Genomic DNA, 13736 nt, shown 5'->3' with positions numbered 1-13736 from the left:
GATCACTGGGTGTGCTATTACCTTTGATCCCACCAGGTCATTGCCGAGGAGCAGGTTGACCCCATCCACAGGCAAACAGGGGCCGACTCCTATGGTCACTGGTCTTGACACAAGGCCGCACTTCTAGATACACCCGGTATAAGGGGATGGGCCTGCACCCTCCTTCAATCTCCTCTGCCAACCCCTTGACACTTATTGCCCTCTCTGCTGGGAAGGTCATGCCTTTTCCCAGCAGTGGAGTTTGGTTGGCCCCTGTGCCCCTCAGTATTCTTACAGGCTTACTCACTTCACCCTGGGGAAATGTGGCCATCCTCCCATAAGATGTAGGAGCAGAAGTAGGCCATTCGGCCCATCGAGTCTGCTCCGCCATTCAATTTGACCATGGCTGATCTGATAACGCTCAACTCCACTTTCTTGCCTTTTCCCCATAACCCTTGATTCCCTTAGTGATTAAAAATCTGTCTACCTCAGCCTTGAATGTACTTAATGACCCAGCCTCTGTAGGCCTCTGTGGTAAAGAATTCCACAGATTGTCTACCCTCTGAGAGAAGAAATTCCCCCTCATCTCTGTCTTAAATGGGCGCTCCCTTACTCTGAGATTATGCCTTCTGGTCCTAGACTCTCCCACAAGGGGAAGCAACCTCTCAGCATCTACCCTGTCAAGCCCCCTAAGAATCTTATATGTTTCAAAAGGTCGCCTCTCATTCTTCTAAACTCCAATGAGTACAGGCCCAACCTACTCAACCTCTCCTCATAAGAAAATCCCTCCATACCTGGATGGGATCAACCTAGTGAACCTTCTCCAATGCTAGTATATCTTTCCTTAGATAAGGGGACCAAAATTGTTCACAGTATTCTTGGAGTGGTCTAACTGGTGCCTTTGGAGTACAAAATTCTTGTAACCCTCATGGATTTATTTAACCTCACTCTCACTCTCAGGATCGCCTCTACAAGGATTCGCAGCTGCAGTCCGAGCCATAGCATGGTTAGCTATACACTCTGACTGACTCCCATTCTCTGCGCGACGTGTATGTGCACTGATAAATCCCACTGTTTTTTCCTGTAACCTCCAGCAGTTGGCCTGGACGTGCCCTATCTTTTGGCAGTTAAAACGCACAGGCTTTTTGGCCTCATTTTTCATTTCAGCGCCAGCCCTTCTGTCCTGAGAAGGGGCCCCAGCATTCCCCTCTCTCCCATGGGTACTCAGTTTCCTATCACTCTCTCCACCTCTATCCTCTCCAGTTGCCTTGGGGGTGACTAGTTGTGGGGGTCTCTTCTGGGACAAGGGTTTGTGGATCAGCTCATAACCATCAGCTAGCGTGGCTGCCTGCCTGGCCATTGTTACCCTCCGTTCCTCTATGTGTCTTCTTATTGGGAAGGGTATGGGGTTTTTAAACTCCTCAAAAGAATTATTTCGCGGAGGTATTTTGTCAGTGGCTTCTGTTTTAAGTGCCCGCAACCACTCGTCAAAAGCAAGTTGCTTACGCCTTTCAAATTCTAGGTACGTCTGGTCAGGTCGTTTCTTGAGGGTACGGAATTGTTGACGGTCGACGTCCAGCACTAACTGGTTGCACTCAAAATAGCCATTCTTCCTGCTTCATAGTCAGTGGCACTTTCCTCAGGCAAGAGGGAGTAAACCTCGTGTGCTTTCCCTGAAAGTTGACTCTGCAGAAATAAGGGCCAATGTTGGACTGGCCACTTTAACAGCCGGTGCCAACCGTTCAAATGAGGTAAAGGCGGCTTCCACCTCTGCTTCTTCAAATTTAAGGATTAAATGAGCAAACCAGATTACCTCAGTAATCCCTTTAGTCTGAGCTGGTGGTGTGTTCAAGGGACCACAGTAGGATTCCTGCCCCTCAGCTCGAGCTGTGATCGTTTAAAATCCCTTTCTCCCTCTCTGTTCTGATTTTCTCCTGTCTCTCCCTTTCTCTTTTCAGAAATACTAATTTCCGCTGCTCCCATTTCAACCTCTCTCCCGTGCTACACTATCTGTTTCATCGCCCGCAATTTCCACCTATAGGCTGTTGGCTATCCCTTTTAAAATTTTGGGTTTTCTAGCTTTTGGGCGGACTTCCAATTCTAAGTGTCTCGCTGAACCTTTTAACTGCTCGAGGGACAGAACTTTTATATCCTCAAAAGTAATTTCCCCTAACTCTCCTAAAAAAAGCACTGGCATCAAATGTGGACATTTTTACGCTTTAATAGTACAGACTCAAGAAAGTCACTTTTTAAAATTGGCTTCAAAAGGAACAATTAACTTACCCCATTCTAATTCTTTCATTTCGTCTGTGGGAACAATTCCAGCACCGAGCCCCCAATTTGTTACAACCGGGTCCTGGACGAGTTACAAATTTGTTACGACCGGTCCCTGGATCAGGTTCCCCCCCCTCAATTTGTTGTGCTCCCGGGTGAGGAGGGATGAACTGGCTCCCTTTCTTTATTCAACCCCCCCTCGGTTGGGCGCAACAAGGTTAATTTAAAAAGGATCCCGTCCCTCGTGGAAACCTTTTCCCAGTCCAAATGTATTTATGCTTTAAAAGGAGCCGATTTAACGAGGCTCTCTTGAGTTAAAGAAAGAGTGAGTTTATTCGCTACTAAAGGCTAGAAAAAAAAATAATAGAAATGCAGCACACATACACATAGATTAGAAATGGGAAATTGGGTCCAAAAATAAAAATTAAAAAGATATACGAATCAGTCTTGGCTTGTCCGTGAGGGAGTAGATGGTGAAATGTTGCAGCTGTTAAGTTGGGGTGATGCTGCTAGCACTGACTTTGGCAGTTCAGCAGTTGGTTTGGAGATTTTTGGTTCTGTAGGTTAGCTGAAAGGACTTGTCCTGTTTCCTTTTTGAATTTGACTTTGCTGACTTATGACTTGCTTCCAGCAATCAGAGTGTTTTTTTTTAACCTGCAAGTGCAGTGATGCCCAGTTGGTGTTCTTCAGCTGTGGCTTTCACAGCACACACACTAGAACACTAGGCTAGCACACAGAAACAGGATTGCCCAGTTGGCTTTTTAAAAATCCCTTTCCTTGTGTATTCCTGGAAGGGAAAAACAAACATGTCTTTTGCCCAGGTCTGTTTTATTTTCAATTTAGTTCATGTCCACGGTCTGGGATATAATTCAACAGGAGGTGGTTTTGGCTAAAATGGTAATCATTTTCCATTATCTCCATAACCACAGGCGATTAGAGTTCAGTTTGCATTGTATCATTTCCTTTCAAGTTCCTCTGCCTGAAGTAGGCCGTGTCACACCTTTTATGTGTGACATTCCATTCTCTGTGAACTCTGTCAAGTAATTTGTTATTGCCATAGAACCATAGAAAAGTTACAGCACAGGAGGCGGCCATTCAGCCCATCTTGTCCATGCCAGCCCGAGGACACCCAGGTGCCCTTTCTAATCCCACCTTCCTGCACCCGGCCCATAGCCCTGCAGCTTACAGCACCTAAGGTGCAGATCCAGGTAAAAAAGAGTTTAAAGTTTCTGCCTCTACCACCAACTTGGGCAGCGAATTCCAGACACCCACTACCCTCTGTGTAAAAAAGTTCTTCCTCATGTCCCCCCTACACCTTCTGCCACTTACCTTGAATCTATGACCCCTGGTTCTAGAATTCTCCATCAAGGGAAACAATTTTTTCCAGTCCACTATCTATTCCCCTCATAATTTTGTACACCTCAATCAAGCCTCCTCTCAGCCTTCTTTGTTCTAAGGAAAATAACTCCAACCTATCCAATCTCTCCTCGTAGCCACACTTTTCTAACCCTGGCTACATTCTTGTAAACCTCCTCTGCACTCTCTCCAGAGCTATTACGTCCTTCCTGTAATGTGGTGACCAGAACTGCACACAATACTCCAGTTATGGCCTCACCAATGTTTTATACAATTCCAACATTATATCCTTGTTTTTATATACTATACCTCTGCCAATGAAGGAGAGCATTCCATATGCCTTCTTTACAACCTTGTCTATTTGAACTGCTGCCTTCAGAGACCTGTGTACTTGTACGCCAAGATCTCTCACTTCATCTACCCCTCTTAGTATATTCCCATTTATTGTGTAATCCTTGTAACTGTTTGACCTCCCTAAATGTATGACCTCACACTTCTCTGTGTTAAAATCCATCTGCTACTTTACCGCCCACTCCACCAACCCATCTATATCGTTTTGGAGATTATGGCTATCCTCTATGCAATCCACTACTCGGACAATCTTTGTGTCATATGCAAATTTCCCAATCGTGCCCCCCATGTTAATGTCCAAATCGTTAATATATAACATAAACAGCAAGGGTCCCAACACCGAGCCCTGTGGAACACCACTTGATACAACTTTCCATTCGCAAGGGCATCCATCAACCATTACCCTTTGTTTCCTGTTACAAAGTCAACCTTTTATCCAGTTTGCCACATTACCCTGAATCCCATGGGCTTTTACTTTCCTGACCAATCTGCCATGTGGGACCTTGTCAAATGCCTTGCTAAAATCCACGTACACAACATCCACTGCACTACCTTCATCAACCCTTCTTGTCACTTCTTCAAAGAATTCAAACAAATTTGTGAGGCAAGACCTTCCATTAACAAATCCATGCTGACTATCCTTGACTAGTCCATGCCTTTCCACATGACAGTTAATCCTATCCTCAGGATTGATTCTACTAATTTGCTCACCACCAATGTAAGACTAACTGGCCTATAACTGTTTGGCATTTCCTTTGATCCCTTTCTAAACATGGCAGATGATGTGTGCCAGGCGGACCATATCCACAATTTGTAATTATTATGAGGTATGTGCACTGAATTCAGGAGTAATGAGTCCAACAAGACCTTTAGAGATTTTTTTAAAAATAAATTAAAATATTTATTAACAAAATAAAAGATTTCAAGCACATACATAAAATTATATTTACTTACTACTATAGTAAATCCTAAAATTCCTAATTGACCTGACTCCCAGTTACACATCCACTTTAAAGCAGCAGTCCAAAATAGATTTTAGACTTAAAACAGAACCAGGAAGCTAATACAGTCCCCACTTGACCGTGGAATTCCAAATGGCTTTTCCCCAACTTCAGTTTTGTTACAGCGCAGACTTATGCGCAAATGGCTCGAGACTTCTTGAAGGCTGTTTTACACACTCCTGTTAGATCTTACAAGGCCTACTCCCACCTAGCCTTTCATTCTCCTTTATATATATTTCTCTCTTTTTAATATGTAAAGCCTATTGTTCCGTATGTCTTTGAAGCTGTATCGTTCTCATAATATAAAAACTTCTACGTTGCCAATAACCTTTGGGAAAAGTAAACACACTCCTTAGCCTTGATTATCTGGCTAGTTGTAAACAGACTAAGATCCCTTTGAAATCCAACAATTTCTCCATTCATCTAAAACTGCAAATTGCTTTCACACCTTACATGCTAAGCCAGCATCCATGTTTACTCATTAGCATGTCAAGCATGCTCCTAAACCGAGCTTCTTTTGATGATTTCAAGCTTGCAGTAAACTTGACTCCAAATGTAACTAAATTTAGACCCAACTGTAATCACACCCATAAACCGACTTCACAATAAACCAGAGAAATATTATGAAAATTATTATACTTTCGTCACAAATCCACATAGAAATTTTCCAGCAAGTGGTTACCTTACAGGTTTCTGCCAGCTTTTGCTTGTATGTCCTTTTTAAGAAAATACATGTCTTACTTAAAAATTTAATATATCCATAAGTAGGATCCATGGACTGTGTAAATTGTCTGCCACATTTCCTAGAGTACAACAGTGAGTACCCTTCAAAAGTACTTCACTGGTTGTACAATGCTTTGGAATGTCATGAAAGTTGCTATATAAACACGGGCCTTTCATTTCCTTTTTGCTTTAAGAAATGAAACAGAACCGATAACCCATAGGCCAGCAATGTGATGGCGATCTGATCATATCCTTGCAATGTGTTCTATATTATGTTACACATTACTGTCAATGAAAGAGCAAATTGGAATTGTGAAGGAGACAAATGTGTTGTCAAATTGTTCATAAGACATAAGAATAGTTTCTGCATGACTCAAATGATGTCACATAACCAAGAAATGCAAACTGAAGCATGGACTTCAATATTGAAAAGAACTCCATGAAGTTATATGTTCGGCAAACTGCAGAAAACTTATTCACAACCTCAAAAGTGTGGTAAGAAGGGGGTTACCATTCAGCTCTTCAAGTTTGTTCCATCATTCATTGAGATCAGGCTGATCTGTGACTTAACGCCTTATTGTCCCATATCCCTTAATACCATCGGTGAACAAAAATCTTTCAACCTCAATTTTAAAATTAACAATTGATTTAGCATCAATAGCCATTTGCAGAAGAGAGTTCCACCCTTTGCACAATGAAGCGTTCCCTAATTTCACTCCTGAAAGGTCTGGCTCTAATTCTTTTGACTATGCCCCCTAATCCTAGACTCCCCAACCACTAGAGATGGTTTCTCTCAATCTACCTTACCTGTTCCCCTTAATATGTTGAAAGCTTTGATCAAATCATCCCTTAACCTTCTAAATTCTAGGGAATACAACTCTAGCCTGTTGACACTATCCTCTTAGCTTAAATCTCGTCTTAACCATTGCGACCCTTAAGAAGTTTCTAGGTGAAAATTGGAACATTTACACTTCCAATAATTTTCTCAACATCTTTGCCTCCACCTCTGAGTGTGCTTTCTTTTTAATGCCCCCATCTGAGGAGGTCTTGTGGCACAATGTGTAGTGTCACTGCCTTTAAGCCAGAAGCTCTGGGTTCAAGTACCCCTCCAGGACTTGATAGCCCAAGGAAGGTGTGCTCATAACATGGTCACTTAGGTTGAGTATCAATGTGTAAATCCTTCCACGATATACCAACAGCAGCTGGTAAGATTCAGAGTGATTCCTTGTCGGCTATGTGATGGAAAGAAATTGGAGCCTTTACCATCACTATCCATAGCTCCAGACAACAACATGTAAAAGTGTATGAACCCACAGCAACTTGGGCTGGTGGGTGTTAGATGGCTGATGTGGCCCAGATTGGTACTAACTGCATGGGGTTCAATATTCATTCCATTTGGGACCTGCCTTTTTGCCCTAACAGTGTTGGAGGTCGTGGCACTGTGGATAGGACCTGCCTTCAGGCAGACAACCGAAGGAGTAGTTGGTCTTTTTAGTGCGATGTAGACCTTCGAGCATCAAGCTTCATTTTCACTCTCGTCTTGTTTTCAAGGTTGCTAATGCATTGTGACAACTGCCTTCACTCCTGGTTAGCATGAGCAAAGTCATATTATCTGCAGGGAAAGCAGTCCAAGATTAAAGGGAGAGGCTTATAAAAGTTGCCAAAAAGAGTAGCAAGCTTGAGGATTGGGAGGATGATCAATACATTCATAGAGGGAGAGAAAAGAGAACAAAGAGAGAATAAACTGGCAAGAAACAAAAAACATATTGTAAAATTTTCTACCACATGTAAGAAGAAAGAGATTAATGAAAGTCCCTTACAGGCAGAGACAGGAGGAATCATAATCAGGAATAAGGCAATGGCAGAGATATTAAACAAATATTTTGCATCTGTCTTCATGGTAGAAAGTGCAAAATAAAACCATTCAGAAATGATGCGGAGCCAAGGTACAAAGGAAATGAGGAACTTGGGGATATTAGTTGGAAAATTTAATGCGACTTGAAGTCAACAAATCTCCTGGGCCTAATGATCTGCACTGGGAGAAGCAGTGGTGGAGTGGTACTTTCAATGGGCTAGTAAATCCAGAGGCCCAGTTTAGTGCTCTGGGGGCATGGGTTCAAATCCCACCATAGCAGCTGGTGGAATTTAAATTCAATTAATTAAATCGATTGAAAGCTAGTCTCAGTAATGGTGACCATGAAACCATCATTGATTGCTGTAAAAACCCATCTAGTTCACTAATGTCCTTTAGGAAAGAAATCTACCGTTCTTATTTGGTCTGGCCTACATGTGACTCCAGACCCACAGCCACGTGGTTGACTTTGAACTGAAATGTCTAAGCAAGAGCCACTCAGTTCAAGGGCAATTAGGGATGGGAAAAAAATGTTGGCCACATCTCAAATAATAAAAAACACTTAGGGTTTAAAATTTAGGAGATAGTGAATGATTTGGTTTTGATCTTCCAAAATTCCTCAGATTTTAGAACAGTCTCCATGGATTAGAAGGTAGCAAACACAACCCTGCTGTCCTAGAAAGGAGAGAGAGAAAAAACAGGAAATTATCGGCCAGGGAAATGCTAGAAATGTTTATTAGGGGTGTGGTAACAGAGCACTTAGATGATTGTGAGATGATTAGGCAGAATCACCATGTCTTTAAATTTTTTAAACATCAACACCTTTCATAGAGTTTTTTGAGATTGTAACCAACAGGGTAGATGTAGCAGGGAAGTCAAGCTGGGCCCCAGCTCCCAACTTTGGCATGGGTCCGGACACCAGGTCCCACCTTCTACGGGACATTCTCTGTGGCTACCAGGAAGTTCCGTCAGCCCGACCTCTGCCAGCAGGCGGTGATGGTGAGGTGGAGCACCTGGCAGGAGAATTGGTCGGCCTGAGTCCCTCTGTTGCACGAAGCGGTGTCTTTGGCAGGCTAGGAGGGCAGAGCTGAAGGCCGCAAGGAGCGGGTTGAAACAGGGGCAGAGCAGGAGTTCGGGTGATCAGCCTGAAGCCTAAGCCAAAGCCTGGAGATGAGGAGAAATGGCGTGGCTATGGACTCCAGCAGTACAAGTGGGCAGCTCACCATCACCTTCTCAAGCGCAATTAAGGATGAGCAAGAAACGCTGGCCTAGCCAGCTAGCCCTCATCCCATGAATGAATTTTTTTTAAAAAGCTGCGATAGGGATCCAGGAGGATTGTTTGGACAGCACATGATCCCTCCTGAGCCTGAGGAGACCCAAGACGCTGGAGATATTATTCGGGGTCTGGGTAACAAGGTAACGTGGTCGATTAGCAAAAGGAGTGATCCGAGTGCGCTGGTTCCCAGCTTCGTTTCTCCGATGCGCTTCGAGCCCAGTTTTCAGCCCGGCCCATTACGTGAAGGTTAGGGAGAGGGGATAAAGGGAAAAGGTTCGGGATTATGAACCATCCCTGGCACACTGGCCCCCATCGTTTAACAAACAACACCACATTGCTGCTGAGTCAAGACAGGGAGTTGAGCGCTGAATGGTTTTTCCGTGTTTTGTAGAGTCAAGCAACAGTCATCCATTTCTTTAAGATAAGCTTTTACATGAGTGTTTTTATAGGTTTTAAAACGGTGATTAAATTAAAGATCACTGTGCCTGAACTTCCATGCATTTCGTGTGCTGAAACCCTACATCACTTAGATAACAGGGAGACCAGAAATTGTAGTGTACTTGGATTTTCAAAAGAGCATTCGATAAAGTGCACACACACGATAGAGGTTAGTACACAAAATGAGGGCTCATGGCATTTGGGGTGAAATACTACCATGCACTGAGGATTGGCTAACAGAAAACATAGAATAGGAATAGATTGGCAGGCTGTGACTAATGGGGTACTGCAAGTATTATTGCTTGGGCCTCAGCTTTTTGTCATTCATCCTTGGAGTTGAAGATGACCATGTTCATCATCGAGGGTGTTTGGTGGGGTTCCGCTGGTGACTGCTAAGGCTGGTCTGCGCCTGGAAGGTTCTGCTGGAGATAGGTCAGGATATCGTAGACGATGGAGTTTTGGATGAGCTGCTGGCTCCAGGTTTCCTCTCTTTGCCTCTGATTTCACTTGCTTTTGAAGGGGGCCGCACTGTTTTCTATTTGGTTGCGCCAGGTGCAGCAGTCCTGAGTGAGCTTGTCCCAGCACTCGAAGTCGATATCAAAACTCCTAAGTGAAGCCATCAGACTGTCCTTAATGTGCTACCATTGACCACCATAAAAGCACACTCCAGACTCAAGCTCGCCATAGAAAATTCGAAGGAAGTGATAGGCATTCTGGCTACATGACCAGCCCATTCAGTTGTGACTGTTTCAATATAACATGGATGCTTGGCAGGCCAGCTCGGGGGAAACACTTTGGTGTCTGGTATTTTGTCCTGCCATCTGATCTTCAACAGCTTCCAAAGGCGGCTCAAGTAAAAGTGGTTGAGGTTCTTGGCATGACACTGATACATAGTCCAAGTCTCACATGTGAAGAACAGAGTGGGCAGGACTATTGCTCTATAGATTGTCAGTTTGGTAGGAAGACTTTGTTCCCAGACTGATAGTCGTAGTCTGCCGAAGGCTATGCTTGTTTCAGCAATTCTTGCATGTGTCTTGTCATCAATATAGACAGCTTGAGAGAGCGTGCTGCCATGATGAGTGAGCTTATCCACTGCTGACAGGTGCTGGTCGTAGACAGAAACCTTGGGCTCCATATTTACAATGTGTCTCAATGACTTAGATAAAAGGACTGAATGTATTGTATCCAAATTTACTGGTGCTGCAAAGTTGGGTGCAAAAGAAAGCTGTGAGGTGGACACAACGAGGCTACAAAGGGATATAGGGACATATCACTTGGGTGAGTGGGCAAGAACATGGCAATTGGAATATAATGCAGGGAGCCATGAAGTTATTCACTTTGGAAGGAAAAATGGAAAAGCAGAATATTTTTTCAAATGGTGAGAGAGTGGGAAATATTGGTATTCAGAGGGACATGGGCACCCTTGTACATAAATGGAGGAACTTTAACATGCCAGTACAGTAAGTGATTATGAAGGAAAATGATGTTAGTCTTTATCACAAAGGGATTAATGTATAAGAGTGAAGGCTTACTGCAATCGTATAGGGACTTGGTGAGACCACACCTGGTGTACTTTGTACAGTTTTGACCTCCTTACCCAAGGAAGCCTTGGAAGAGGTGCATTGGAGGTTCACCAGTCTGATTTCTGGAATGAGGGAATTATCTGAAGAGGGGGACATAGAGTTGACTGGGACTATATCCCCAGTAATTTAAAAGAATGAGAAGTGATCTCAGTGAAACATAAAATTCTTAAAAGTATTGATAGGGTAGGTGCTGGGAGGGGTTTTCTCTGGTAGGGGAATCTAGAACTACCCATCACAGTGTTAGAATAAGGAATCAGCCATTTAGAACTGAAATGAGGAGCGATCTCTTCTTCCCGAGGGTGATGAATCTTTGAAATTATCTACCCCAGAGACCTGTGGATGCTCACTCATTGAACACATTCAAGACAGAGATCGATAGGGTTTTGGATGCCAGGGGAATTAAGGGATATGGGGATAGGGCAGGGAGGTGGAATTTGAGGTAGAAGGTCAGCCATGATCTTTTCAATCGCAGGGAAGGCTCGAAGAGCCAAAATGGCCTCATCCTGCCCCTATTCTTATGTTTTTATACTTGCAAATCATGATTATTTTGAATACATAACAGCACAAATTAATCCTTTTGAGTATTGAATTTCTTTTGGAATTTGCATATTTGCTAAAAGCCACAAGTTATTTTTCTATCGCAAAACAACACCCCTGTTCCCTGAAACAAAGCAAAACTAAAAACAGGGCTGAAGGGCTTCATTTCTAGTTGGACCTCCTGTGTCTGCCTTTCTGGTAATTCCACTCTTGCCACCAATATTTCTATTGGATAGATTAAAAACGTGGCAATGAACATTCGTATTTGCAGCATGCGATATAAGCACATGGACTGTGGACAAGGTTATAAAACAAAGTTAATTTATTCCACTAGCATCAAATCAGTATCAACCATCAAAGGAAAGCATAACTCCGAGAAACAAACTATTTACAGAGAATACTTTAAAAATCCACTGCCGATGCTATAGATCTCTGTTCTATTTGGTGCCCCCGCTCCTCAACACAGTCACTCACCAGGCTTGGTCTGCTGCCCAGCTCCTGGCTGCAGTCCCCTTCTCTCACTCATGAGGCTTCTCAGGCTCAGGGGTTCTACCAGTCGGTTTGACTAGGTTCCCAATTCCCTTTCTAGCTCCTGAGTCACCCTCCTTGCTACTTTCTCCCTTGCCTCACAGCATCAGGATCCTCTCTCAGCTTGTTAAAGACACTGCTCCCGTAAGGAGGGGCCCATAGGGGTCGATCAGTTCCTCTGCTCAGTGTTTTCCCTGACATCGCCACCTGCTGCCGGAGACCCCGCTATATATTCACCATCTGGCTCAATGTCCAATTCTTGCGTTGGCACTAAGTTAGAATGCACAGTGAGTTGTGTAGATGGGAACAGGCAGTTATCAAAACAATAGCAATTACAGAACTGACATCTATGACGGTAGGGAGTTCTGTAGGCTCGAAATCTGCTGAGTAACTCACCTTATACTGTGGTATAAGGGATTAGAATCAAAGGCTTGGGGAAGATTTATTGTAAGGGGTTAATTCCATCAGTGTGGTACGCTAATGTGATGAAGTTTACATCGTCACAGGAGGTGATGCGATGTCTCATGATCTTGCTCTCTCTTGTAGACCACATGGCAAGTAAGATGTTTCTCAATAAAGTTAATGTTTTCCTTGACTCAGCAGACCCTGTGAATATTCTGTGTCAGCACAATGAGTATGATATGGTGGCAGTGAGTGAAAGAACAAATATGGAAAAGTCTCTGCCATTACCAAAAAACTTCAAGCTCAACAGGTCTCAACCAGGCAGGAGCTAGCTGAATTGGTACCAAAGATTTGCCAGAAAGTGCACTGCATTGGACCTGATGGTGAAGCCAAGCAGCGCGCAGGTCTGTACGCTGTTGTATGCAAGAGGTGTCTGTGCAGATGATAGATCCTATTCAGGCAAGGGATTGGCAAAGATAAAGTTATGTATGATGAAGTGATAAAAACGATTTCAATCTGCAAAAGAATATCATTGTCAAGCGTGCTAAATTTAACAAGCATACCCAAAGACAAGGGGAAAGTATTGATACATTTATAAACAGCCTGTATAGATCTGGGGAGAACTGTGAGTATGGCAACTTAAAAGGTGAATGAATCAGGGACAGAACTGTTGTCGGAGTCTTGGATGAAGCATTGTCTGACCATTTGCAGTCGAGAGATGATTTAACCTTAACAAAGGTAATTCAATCAAACAGACAAGCTGAGCGCAGGAAGCAAAATCAATCGGTGATTCGAGGCAACAGGAAGAATTATATCCCAAAAGTGTCTGAATCAGTGGAGTATGTTAAATTTAAAAGCAGAGAGGCAGCCATACAAAAGCAGGGGAGGGTGGAAGAGTGTCCATCAACCGCCCCAGCTAACTATAATCGGTGTGGAGGGGACAGAACACAAGAAAACTGTCCCACCAAAGAGGCCAAATACCATTTTTGTAAAATGAAGGGCTGCAGATAGATGGGAACACCACACCACCTGGAAGTTCCCCTCCAAGTCACTCACCATCCTGACTTGGAAATATATCACCGTTCCTTCACTGTCGCTTGGTCAAAATCCTGGAACTCCCTTCCTAACAGCACTGTGGGTGTACCTACATCACATGGACTGCAGGGGTTCAAGAAGGCAGCTCACAACCACCCTCTCAAGGGCAACTAGGGATGGGCAATAAATGCTGGACCAGCCAGCGAAGCCCACATCCCCTGAATGAAAAATTTTTAAAAATAATAATGACTAAAAGGTTAATCAGGAGAAAGAAATTAGAGTATGAGAGGAAGCTAGCTAGAAATGTAAAAATGGATAGCAAGAGTTTCTACAGGTATTTAAACAGGAAAAGAGTAAGTAAAGTGAGTGTTGGTCCTCTAGAGAATGACAGTGGGGAGTTA

The sequence above is a fragment of the Cetorhinus maximus genome, chromosome 11 (assembly GCF_964194155.1).
Source record: "Cetorhinus maximus chromosome 11, sCetMax3.hap1.1, whole genome shotgun sequence".
Taxonomy (NCBI): domain Eukaryota; kingdom Metazoa; phylum Chordata; class Chondrichthyes; order Lamniformes; family Cetorhinidae; genus Cetorhinus; species Cetorhinus maximus.
Note: the sequence above shows the minus strand (reverse complement) of the source record.